This window comes from Felis catus, chromosome B1 (assembly GCF_018350175.1).
Source record: "Felis catus isolate Fca126 chromosome B1, F.catus_Fca126_mat1.0, whole genome shotgun sequence".
In the NCBI taxonomy this organism is placed as follows: domain Eukaryota; kingdom Metazoa; phylum Chordata; class Mammalia; order Carnivora; family Felidae; genus Felis; species Felis catus.
Window position 1 is genome coordinate 161,713,422 of NC_058371.1, and position 12,182 is coordinate 161,725,603.

The window sequence follows — 12,182 nt, forward strand, 5'->3', positions numbered from 1 at the left end:
TCCTGAAATCCCAGCCTTTCCCTATTTCCTTCTCTTTCTCGCTCTTCTCTTCACAGCGTTTATGGCAGCCTGGAGGATGGGGTCGCAGAAGGCCCTGCAGTACGAACTTCTCTAATTACTTAGGCTGTTCCAGGCCCTTCCTCTTCCCTCCAAGTTTCCTCCTGTGACTTCCAAGGTCACTCCATTCTTCCACCCTCTAACCCAATGGTTCCCAACCTTGGGTGCACATCAGAAGTTTTTAAAAAAAAAGCCCCAGTGGCCAAGCGTCATCCCAAACAAATGAAATCAGAATCTCTAGGGATGAGACTCAGGCCTCAGGAATTTTAACAGACCCTCAGGTGACTGCAGTTGGCAAACAACGTTAAGAACCACCGACATAGTCCAAGAATGGAGTTTTCTCCCTTTTATCTGGAACCCAACCCATCTTTTATTTTGAGCCAAAAGTGTTCTCTCTAGGGTACTCAAATCCTAATTCACTGGTGTCTTCCAATTGTGACCAAAGAATTTTCTGGAACAGTCATGTTCTCTGCTCTGGGTATCAGACGTCACTTGTATTTCTTGGAGCATCTCCACAATCCAATGTATACATCAGGGAGCATAATTAGACAGAGTACAGGGCCTGCTTCCAGGAGGCTAACCACTGACAAGCTTTAGTTCTCAAAGATTTTTGCCAATTCCCAAGTTCTGCTCACCCCAATTTCCCTTCTTGGTGCCATTCACTCTCGTTCCTGCTAGGAATGACACCCTCAGACACTCGTCTCTCACCATTCCTCTTGCCTGAGAAGCCAAAGTGCAGAACATTAGCTCCCCTGCAAGGTTTTAGTCCATGTGAGAAGGCTGCAGTAGGTTGCCCCCTGGAATCTTGGGAAATAAACAGAAAATGACACCTTAGCTGAAATGAGAAGTAATAGAATTAATTTTAAAAAAACACCTGAAGTAGCCTTTCTGATCTCATCTAAATAATCTACTTTAAAAGATAGGTTTCTCCATGGAGGAGACGAAGGAAAAAAAAAAAAAAAGAGGTTAGAGTGGGAGAGAGCCAAAGCGTAAGAGACTCTTAAAAACTGACAACAAACTGAGGGTTGATGGGGGGTGGGAGGGAGGAGAGGGTGGGTGATGGGCACTGAAGAAGGCATCTTTTGGGATGAGCACTGGGTGTTGTATGGAAACCAGTTTGACAATAAATTTCATATATAAAAAAAAACTGAGAACAAACTGAGGGTTGATGGGGGGTGGGAGGGAGGGGAGGGTAGGTGATGGGCACTGAAGAAGGCATCTTTTGGGATGAGCACTGGGTGTTGTATGGAAACCAGTTTGACAATAAATTTCATATATTAAAAAAATAAATCAAGGTATCACTGTATTGTCAAAAAAAAAAAAGATAGGTTTGTAAGATGGTGCAGTTGAGAGTAAACACAACTAACAGAGCAGATTATTAGAGTATAACTTTAGATCTGTGTTGGATTTAGTGCAAAAACAAAAACAGTGTTCTTTTGATGGGGAGGATAAGACCATTTGGGGTAGAGAAAAAATTGACCACTTCAATTTAGATTCAACTTAATTCATAGAAATAAATAAATCTTCATTTTATTTTTTTAAGTTCATTTATGTATTTTTGAGAGAGAGAGAGAGAGAGAGAGAGCTCAAGTGGGGGATCCCGCTGTCGTGGGGGATCACGCTGAGCGCGAGAGGGAGAGAGAGAATCCCAAGCAGGCTTCGCACTGTCAGTGCAGGGCTTGAACTCATGAACTGCAAGATCATGACCTGAGCTGAAGTCATCTGCTTAACCGACTGAGTCACCAGGTGCCCCAATGATCTTCATTTTAACATACAAATTGATGGCAGTATGGGTATATAATAAGCAAGTAAGTAAATAAGTAAATAAATAAATGTGGTTTTAGTGGCCAAAACGTTTTAGTCATGGGGGTGAACAATAAAATAAAGCTGGGATATTGCTATGCTAAGTACTTACAAAACCTCCGTGTACATTAAGAGCCGGTGGTCAACTCGTAATGAGAAGGAGACCGTGAAAACAGCAAGAGTTGATCAGTGTTTATCCAACACTACCGAGAAACAGGATATCTTGACTAGAAGGGTGTTTATTCGCCCACATATTCAAAGTGCGTCCAGCTATTATGGCTTAACTGTCAATTCCTTAAAGTTGTCCAGTTTCCTATGCCCACAGTTGTGCTTACAAGGCAAGCTTCTGATAGTAATTTGACTTCTCATGCAGACCTTCCTACAGAGACGTTATGTACACACCAGCCAACTCCGGACTCCAGGTCTGTTTGGAGACACTGTAAATTCCTAAACTGGATCCTTGGCTCATCAGGCAGTTTGGGGTAGGAGTTCTTATAAGTTGGGTAAATGTGAGTCAGGTCTCCTGAGCCTGATCGTCTCTGAAGGAACGTGAGGGCCTGGTCCTCTCTGAGGTTCTGTCCTGGATGCCATCTTGACACTCCACTACAAGGTCCTGAGCCCCTGGCCTCTCTGTTTGACATCACTTTAACACATACAGAACTTGATTTGTCTGAATCCCAGATACACCAGGTTTTAGTCTACCTATGTTTTCAGGAAAGGGAAGTGGGTCTCATTGTTAGGTGCCTAGTAGTAGAACCCCAAACACTACAGGACCCACGACATGAAGTGTAGGTGGAAACAATCCAAATGTCCATCATTTGATAAATGGATACACAAGACATAGCATATCCATACAACGGAATATTATTTGATCGTAAGATGAAATGAAATTCTGATACATGCTACAACATGGATGAACCTCGAAGGGTTGTGAGGAGTGAAAAAGGTGGTCACAAGAGACCACGTGTCATATGATTCCATACATATGACATGTCCAGAACAGGGAAATCTATAGTGACAGCAGATTAGTACTTGCCAGGGCTAAGGGAGGAAGGTTCTGGTGGGGAAGTTGGGATGAAAGCTGAAGTATACAGAGCTTCTTTTTAGGGTGACACAAATGTTCTAAAACTGACTGTGGTAATCACTGTGCCTACCTGTAAATATACTAACAACCACCGAATTGTGAACTCTAAGTGGTTGAATTGTATGGTGTGTAAACTGTATCTCAATGAAGCTCTTTTTAGGAGATCCTGAGTGGCTCAGCTGGTTAAGCACCCTACTCTCGATCTCAGCTCAGGTCATGATACCGTGGTTCATGGGTTGGAGCCCCAAGCCCTGAGTCAGGCTCTGCACTGACAGGGCAGAGCCTGCTTGAGATTCTCTCCCTTCCTCTCTCTCTCTCTCTCTCTCTCTCTCTCTCAAAATAAAGAAATAAACATTAAAAAAAAGATCTTTTAAAAATGCAGGTGAGAAGTGATCAAGAGTTCCTGTGGGTCTTCTCATCAGGATTTTCTTTCCACGGGTCACTGTTTTACTTCCTGTAACTATGCTCTAAGTGCAAAGAAGGAAATACAAAGGCTCATGGGGCTCAGAGTTCTCACAGAGGTCAGGGGAAGTTATCTTCTGAAGCCGAAAAACCACACCACAGTTCATGATAGAAAAGGGAGTTGTGAGCAGAAGCATTCTGATCCTCACCTCATAACCTCCCTGTAGTTCTGATTATCCCAATACGACAAGCATTTCTCAGAAGAAACTCAGAACATTCCAGCAAAGATGATAATCTGGATGTTTAAAATATCCACCCAATCTGCATAGGAAGATTTAGAATCATAGAACTTCATGGAATTTCATGGAATATCTTGCAGAATTTGAAGATGTAATTCTATCGTTGAATGGGCACAGGGTGTTCAATGAGCTCCCTTCCCACAGGATACGGGGTAGAACTTTCCTCCATCCTCTCATCCCCAAACCTACCTACGGAGTGTTCACGGCCCACCTTACCCCAGGGTCCTTTGTCTGGCTCTCTCCTCTTGCCCCAATTCCTCCTTCCAGTTCAAAAGTTTGAAATGTCCTTTCTGTGTAGTAAGAAACTGAATTTGTCGTATGCTACACTCTTCTCTCTTTAGTTTATAAAGGGAAAAATTTACGTTTGGTCTTCCAAGCTCTCGTCCTCAATATTTAAAGAAAAGCTTTTGGAATTTGGAGAAATAGATTCTTTTTTCTCTCAAGTGCCTGGCTCTGGCAATCAATCTATGGCTTTCCCAGCTACTATTGCTGAAATAGGCATCAAGAGTCTATTTGGGCTGCAAGTACTTCAACTTCAACGCTTTATTTCTTCTTGTATTCCAACTATAAAAATCCTGGTCCTCTCTGGAGATGTGCCTCTGGCTGAATACTTGGAAATAATGTCTCCTCCCACTCACACACAAGAAAAGGATAGTGCCATTTATATATCTAGAAACTAACTGATACACTAAAGCTTTCTACTCAAACATTCTATGATTCTATGACTTGAACCCAAACAGCCCTGGGTGCTCAGTGATCCTCCCGTGGTGGTGGGTCACACGACCCCCAATCTTTCATTCTTCCCATAAACTCCTGAGGGGCACCTCCTCTACTCTCTCCCTCCCTCTCCATTTTCTCTGTATGGTTGGGCAATGGTCTTCTAAACTCCTCTTCCAATGGGTTGTCAGTAGGGGAAGAGAATGGCCGCATGGCTCCTGAGGTCTGCATCACGGCCTAAAACAAGCCTATGAATTGTTTGAAATCTTGAAAACTTGTGTTCATCTTGCAGATTCATGTGCATGCTCCGTTGCCCTCCAAAACCAATGACTGTGTCTTTTAAATATTACAAATCAGTTTTAAATTACCTATACAAAGTACTTAGCTGATTCTCCCAATCTCTAAATAAAACTGACTCGCCAGTATAAAGCACTACTTTGGTTCCATGACTTCTAACAGACTCTAACACTTTGCTGAGTGCTCCCTACTAACGGGCCCGTGTTTCAAAAATACTGGTGACTTGCCAATACTAAATCTGTCTGGTAGTTCAGGCCCGACAGCACTGACTGTATCAGGGAGTTGAGACGCTATTTGTGAAACTGGTTACCTTGGAAGAGAAAAGAAAGAACCAGCCACTTCGAGCAGGTTGGAAGACCTATTCAGAACATAGTGATTATAAATTGTTTTGCTCACTATTCAGGATAACCACCAGATTCATCCTTGGCTGTCTTCGGTTCTAGTTGTTCTCAAACATCCGGAGCGAGAGTCATTTCCTGTGTGGGGATTTGAGATCAGAGGTTTCCTCAGAACCATAGAGAATGTGATCCTTTCCGCAGGACAGTGAGGCTACGGGGCTGGCTACTGTGGAGGAAGAAAAGCCTGACCCTTCCGATCAGAAGACTTGTAGGAAGAAGGGAGAAAAGGGTTGAGAAGGGAGGAAGATATAAGCATGCTTCCTCTCCCTCTCTTGGGGCCCTCACCCTAAAGAGGGACATTGTCTTTGTTTCTTTGTTTTCCATGCGGTGTAACAAATTAGCACAAATTTAGTGGCTTAAAACCCCACAAATTTATTCCCTTACATTTTCCATGGGTCAGAAGTCCAGCATGTCTTAGCTCAACACAGGGTCTCTCAAGACAGATCTCAAGGTATTTGTATTTTTATCCCGGGGATTAACTAGAGAAAGATCTGCTTCCAAGCCAATTCTAGTTGTTATCAGAATTCCTATTCTTGCAAGTATAGGACTGGGTCCCCTATCTTGCTATCTGTCACCCCAGGGATGGCCCTCAGTGCCTTTCTGTGTGTCCCTCTCCATAGGCTGTCTCACACTTCCAATGCCTCTCACCCTGTCTCTGACCTCCAGACCTCATTAAAGAGTTCGTGTGATCGGGTCCGGCTCAAGAGAAAGGTAATCTGTCTCTCTTACGATCAACTGATCTGCAAAATCCTTTCACAGCAGCACCTACGCTAGTGTTCTACTGAATACTGGGAAAGGGTGTGAGCACAAGGGCCCGGACTCTGGGGACATCTTAGAATTCTGCCCACCACAGGCAGTCACAAACACCCAGATATGAATCAGATGGAAAACATCCGGGCTAGTGCACACTTTCCCTTGAATCCTGGGAGAAGGTTTCAAGCCTTTGGGAAGAGCCCACAGCTGATGGGGCTATCTGTCCTACTATGACAAGAGCAGTGATGGACACTGTGGCAGAGGGAATAATCAAATGAGCCCATGATGAGCGGATGACTCAGAAGTGCCCACGCCCAGAGAGACAGTCTTCAAGGCCACTGAGGGCTGGTGACCTGCCCTGAAGGCACAGTTAGGGGGAGGAAGTAGGTGAAGACGCTGAGATCAAAGGCCTCAAGCAAGAGCCATACTCCCGCCGTGGGCCCAGAGCAAGAGCCAAGCAGTCCAAATCCGCCCAGTCCTCCTTGCTCTTCCTCCAAAGCTACCCCCAAGACAGGTAGGTGGACAGGATCCAGAGAATTTTACAGGGATCCAAAGACCTGGGCTCCTCTTTACTGGTGCAAGTGAGGTGAACTACACCTTTCCCCTTTAAACCAGTGCCTTCTTGCAGAAGAGAAAAGAGCAGGGGACATTGGAAAGACTGAGCGATGATCCCAAACAGACTGATGGGGCTATTCAAGCACAGGACTTTGAGTTTAAAATTGGGGAAGTCCTGGGGCGCCTGGGTGGCGCAGTCGGTTAAGCGTCCGACTTCAGCTAGGTCACGATCTCACGGTCCGGGAGTTCGAGCCCCGCGTCGGGCTCTGGGCTGATGGCTCAGAGCCTGGAGCCTGTTTCCGATTCTGTGTCTCCCTCTCTCTCTGCCCCTCCCCTGTTCATGCTCTGTCTCTCTCTGTCCCAAAAATAAATAAACGTTGAAAAAAAAAATTTAAAAAAATAAAAATAAAAAAAAATAAAATTGGGGAAGTCCTGGTGAATGAAGACAGTACCTTGGCCTGAAGAGCTGATAGTTTAAATGATTACCTTGAGCTAAGATTTTAAACCAAGTTGCACTAAATTGAGACACACACACACACACACACACACACACTCCCCACTTCAGAAAGATCACATCGCTGTAGAGAAATAGCAAGCTGCATTTTCTTTGCTTGTCTAAACTGTAGTGCCGGTAAACTTCTAATCTGGCTTTACCATTTTCCTAAGCATTTTCCCCCACGTTCTATTGCTTCATCCTCACGTCCGCACTGTAACATAGACAGAAAGAGGCCGTGGGGAGCATATGAGGGATACGGCCAGGAGAGATTTGCCTAAAAGCACGGGACACTGAGTGCCTTGCAAGCCAGCACTGGGACCAGATTTTCTGGTTCCCAGTTTTCAGTATATGACCAATCTTCGGAATCTAAGAATTTGCCATCTCTACTTACCTGTTTCGGTGATTTGCTTACTCTCATTAATGAGTTAAGTCCTGAATATTCATCCATGTCAATTACTATTCATCGAGCGTCTATTGGCCGCGCGGCTGTGTTCAAGACCACAGAAGGACAGGGTCACAGCTGAGCAACAGCCACAGGCGGTGGGCCTCACCTGCCTGCCTTTTGTGGATGACAATAGGAAAGCCAGAACAAAGAGCAGGTCCAGCCAGAACACTATCTCTGTATGATGCTTCCCCCTTGTGGCCAACTTGCTGCTTTGGACAGGAAGTAATGAACTCTCCAAAGGTCTTCCTTGCTAGGGATTATGTACCTACTCAGAAGCCTGGGTCTGAGTCTGATGGTCTGGGGGGGATCCCCATCAGCTCCCTGCCCACAGATTTTACATAAAATCCTTACCGTGTGGGTAAGGGAGGTGGAGGTTTGCTCACAATAAAGCTGAGGCTCCAACGAATTAAGTACACAAATGGAGTGTCTGACCTCCTAATGCCAGCCGGGAACTTGACGGTTGTTCAAGGGCTAACTCTTGCCGGTCAGCAAAAGCTCAACACATCTTGAGGATGTCAGTAGGTTGTAAGCAATGGCTGATGCCAAAGGATGGCCGGGGGAGGAGACTTAGTTGGTGGCTGGCCACCCCACAATCTCCATCAACGCTGCCTCCCAGCTCTCCTTGGTGTCTTTATTCTTTCATTATGTGTATATTCTTTCAATGTTATATAAACTTGAATAAAAGCATTTTTGAAACTGCTATTTTTATTGATATAAAATGGATTGGGGTACCTGGATGGTTCAGTGGGTTAAGTGTCTGACTTCAGCCCAGGTCATGATCTCACAGTCTATGGACTCAAGCCCCACATCGGGTTCTGTGCTGACAGCTCAGAGCCTGGAGCCTGCTTCGGATTCTGTGTCTCCCTCACTCTCTTCCCCTCCCCTGCTCACACTCTGTCTCTCTCTCAAAAGCAAATAAACATTAAAAAAATTTTTTTAATTAAAAAACAATAGGACCCAGGATCCCCTTCCAGCTCCTTTGCCATTTCTAAGCATTTCTTGTTCACTATCCTGGGGCCATCGCAACCTGCAAGATTATAAGGACCACAACCTCACTTATCCATGGTGCCCAATTCAGGACCGAAGGGGATGGTAAATAGGGGGCATGTTTAGCTTGGTACATGGAGCCTTGTTCTATGTAGGTTCCAACAGAGCAGAACCAGTCTAAGGTGGCAGAGAGAGTCTGAAGGTAGGAAAATGAGCAGGAAAAAATGGTGAATAGAGAGGCAGAGGAATCGGCAGCTCATTCCTAGATTTGTTTTTCTTTGAAATCAGAAACTCCAGGAAGATAGCACTATGGTAACCAATGGCTTAAAAGATGTTTCAAGTGAACTCGTTTCACACTGGGTTTATATTTGTTGGTCAGGTTTAAGGCTGGGGTGCGGATGCAGAGGACGGTTAGAGTGGAGATCGCAAAAACATGCCTACTTATGTCCTTGATAGAAAACCAACTTCCCATTCTCCCTGTCCTTCTGACACAAGATCAGATCCCTCTTTGGTGTACATTCGTAATGCCCTATCTTTTTACTTACAGTCTTAATCAGAACTCTTATGAGGTGACTATTTGAGTACTTACTTCACGAAGTCTTTCTCCACCACTGCACCATTAATGAGGACAGGGATCAACAAATGTTTTTGAGGTAATAAGTAAATGAATGAAGGATTGTGTCATCGAATGAACGGGCGCTAAGAGCGAGGGCACCGGGAATACAGAAGGCGACAAGATTCGCCCTCAAGGAACTTACAACTGAGCAAGTAACTAGAAAACTGATAAATTCAAAGGACAAGTACAGTGTGCTGTGGGAGCTGACAGGAATCCAGCATGGCTTGGGCATGCGTGGATCTGATACCTCAAAGACTGCATGGAGAGTCACTAAACAAAGATGTAGGGATGTAGGGATCCAAGGGAGAGCGTTCCAGGCAGCAAGAACTGAGCATGGCAAGGTCTGAGATGGGGAAGAACTTAGCTCATTAGCAAGACCATCATGGAAACCAGAGCAAAAGGGAGAGTGACACAACATGACGTGGGCAGGGGCCAGATCACTCGGGGGCTTTCAGTACTTGTCATTGAGCTGGACTTTTCCCTAAGAGCAGTAAGAAGCCATTGATTGGTAGGAAGCTATGGAATGACATAATGGAGTTTGCGTTGTTTAAAAAATAATCATTTCACTGGCTGCTGTGGGAGCATGGATCGGAGGCAGGGAAGGGTTGACAGGGCTAGACTAGCTAAGAGGCTGCCGTGGCCGTCCAGGTGAAAAGTGATGTGGGCTTGCCCTTGGTGGTGGTCATGGAGGTGAGTAGGGGGAAGATTTGGGAGTGACTTAGGAAGCAGAACTTGGAGAGTGTAAGGAGGTATGAGAAGATGCCAGAAATGACTGCCAGATCTGGGACTTGAGCAGCTGGTGCATGGACTCTAGGAGAGGAACAGGTCTCTGGGCTTCTTTGGGGACCTCCCGAATTTGAGGATCCTACGTGTCCTCCATGAACAGCTATCAAGTCAGTAATTGGCTACGTGAGTTTGGAACTCAGAGAGAGTTCTCAATGGAAATAGAGAACGTATTGATGGTAAATGAAGCCAGGCGAGTTCAAGATAAGAAAGGCCAAGCGACTCCACCTAACGGCCATTGAATATACGGGCATTCGGCGACTGTGTTAAGACAGCGCAGCAACTCTCTGCATCAGAACTCCTCTTGCACTTTGCTTTTAATCTCTGTATTTTTCTGGGCATCAGAGAATTGAATTCTCATATGTAGTCAAGGCAGTTAGTTTCCTACCCCACATCCATTCTCTCTTCTGCCTCAGTAACAGACTCCAGTTTTGTCAAAAGACTCAGTGTGTCCACCTAGAAAACTGTATTTCCCACCTAGAAAACAGCATCCGTTGTGGTAGGGATGGCTAGCAGGATACAGGTGTAAGTGGCTGAGACTGCTAACAAAGCCCTCCTAAGGGGGCTGACTCAACAAAGAGGGATGTGTCCTTTCGCTCTTCTGCCTTCCTTCGTTTTCTCCCCGGAACTTGGACCTGATGGCTGGGGCTCCAGAGGCCATCTTAGACCATGAGGCAATCTTGAACGAAGGGTGGAGGGATGGACTGAAAAATAGTTTCTGGGTCTCTGATGACTGTGGAGCTACCATTCCAGCCTAGGTGATTTCCGGACTTCTTGGATGTGAAATAAAAGATGAGCCTCTATGTTGTGTAAGTTACTGATATGCGTGTGGATTTTGTGGCATATGAAGTCAAACATAATCTAACCGATACATCATCCATGTGATAATCAGACAAGACAGTGAATTCAAGATCATGTAGGAATGCACAGGAAAGAATAAAGCATGTTAGGCTGCTGCATAAAGGCACAAAATGCTCTTTCGTGTATCATCAGGGAAATTTTCCACATTTCTCACAATGTCTTGAACTGGCAGTGCAAAAGCTAAAGTAGATCATGGCAAATTCCTCCCCTTGGGAGTCTATTAGCAATCGAACATCTTTGAATCACACAGGAATGTTAATTCCGTGTACAGAAACGAAATACAAAAAGAGTGCTCATTGTGAGTAAGATCTAACAACCATAACTGAATAATTGCAAAGTTTAGAATATTTCACACCATTTAGATAGTGTGACATCTCCGCTGCTTGGGATGCACATCCATTCTGTACAAAGAAAGCACCCTCACGAAAAATTTCTGGAAAAGAATTTTTTTTTTTAGTTTTTTTTAACGTTTATTTATTTTTTAGACAGAGAGAGAGCATGAACAGGGGAGGGTCATGAGAGAGGGAGACACAGAATCCGAAACAGGCTCCAGGCTCTGAGCTGTCAGCACAGAACCCGATGCGGGGCTCGAACTCACGGACTGTGAGATCATGACCTGAGCCGAAGTTGGACACCCAACCGACTGAGCCACCCAGGCGCCCCAAGAATTTTTTTGTAATATATGTTTACACCTCACGCTATTCTCAGTTCCCTTTGGTTCGTTAATTCTTCTAGAATCCTATCTCCAGGTTGCCTGAGCAAAGGAATGAGTGAGAGCTGAAATCCAGCTTGAATTTAATTCCTAAAGACTGCCCTGGGGTGAGGCCAGGTCAGCCAGGAAGCAGTGGCACTTTTGACCATTTGTTCACCCATAAGAGGCTTCCTTTAGAAATGGAGACAAAGATGTTTGATGTATTAGCTGGTTCCCTGTGGATACATGGGCCCACCTTATTCCTTTCCTCTGAAAACCACATTTATTTAGATGGCATTTAAGAAGTTGAGAAATAGGAGGGCACCTGGATGGCTCAGTCGGTGAAGCATCAGACACTTGATTTTGGCTCAAGTCATGGTCTCGTGGCCTGTGAGATCGAGCCCCACATCGGGCTCCGCGCTGACAGAGCAGAACCTGTTTGGGATCCTCTCTCTCCCTCACTCTCTGCCCCTCTGTTGCACACTCTTTCTCTCCCAAAATAAATAAAATTTTTTAGAACTTTTAAAAGCTAAAATAAAATTTTTTTAAAAGAAGTTGAGGAATAGGAAAACATCTTAGCAGTCCCTCCAAACAGCAAAGAAGACAGATGAGGCACTTGGACGGATTGGATTAAAGAACACTGGTACTGGGGCACCTGGGTGGCTCAGCTGGTTAAGCATCTGACTTTAGATCAGGTCATGACCTCATGGTTCATGGGTTTGAGCCCCACATGGGGCTCTGCACTCTCCTGCTTGGGATTCTCTCTTTCCCTCTCTCTTCTCCCCCACTTCCCCTCCTCTCTGCCCCTCCCGCTGCCCTCTCAAAATAAATAAATTAAAAAAAAAAAAAGAACACTGGTATCACAAGCAGACAAATATGAATAACCCAGGCAGAGCCATATCCGCTAAATAAATATAATCCCGAATGGAAGAAAACCC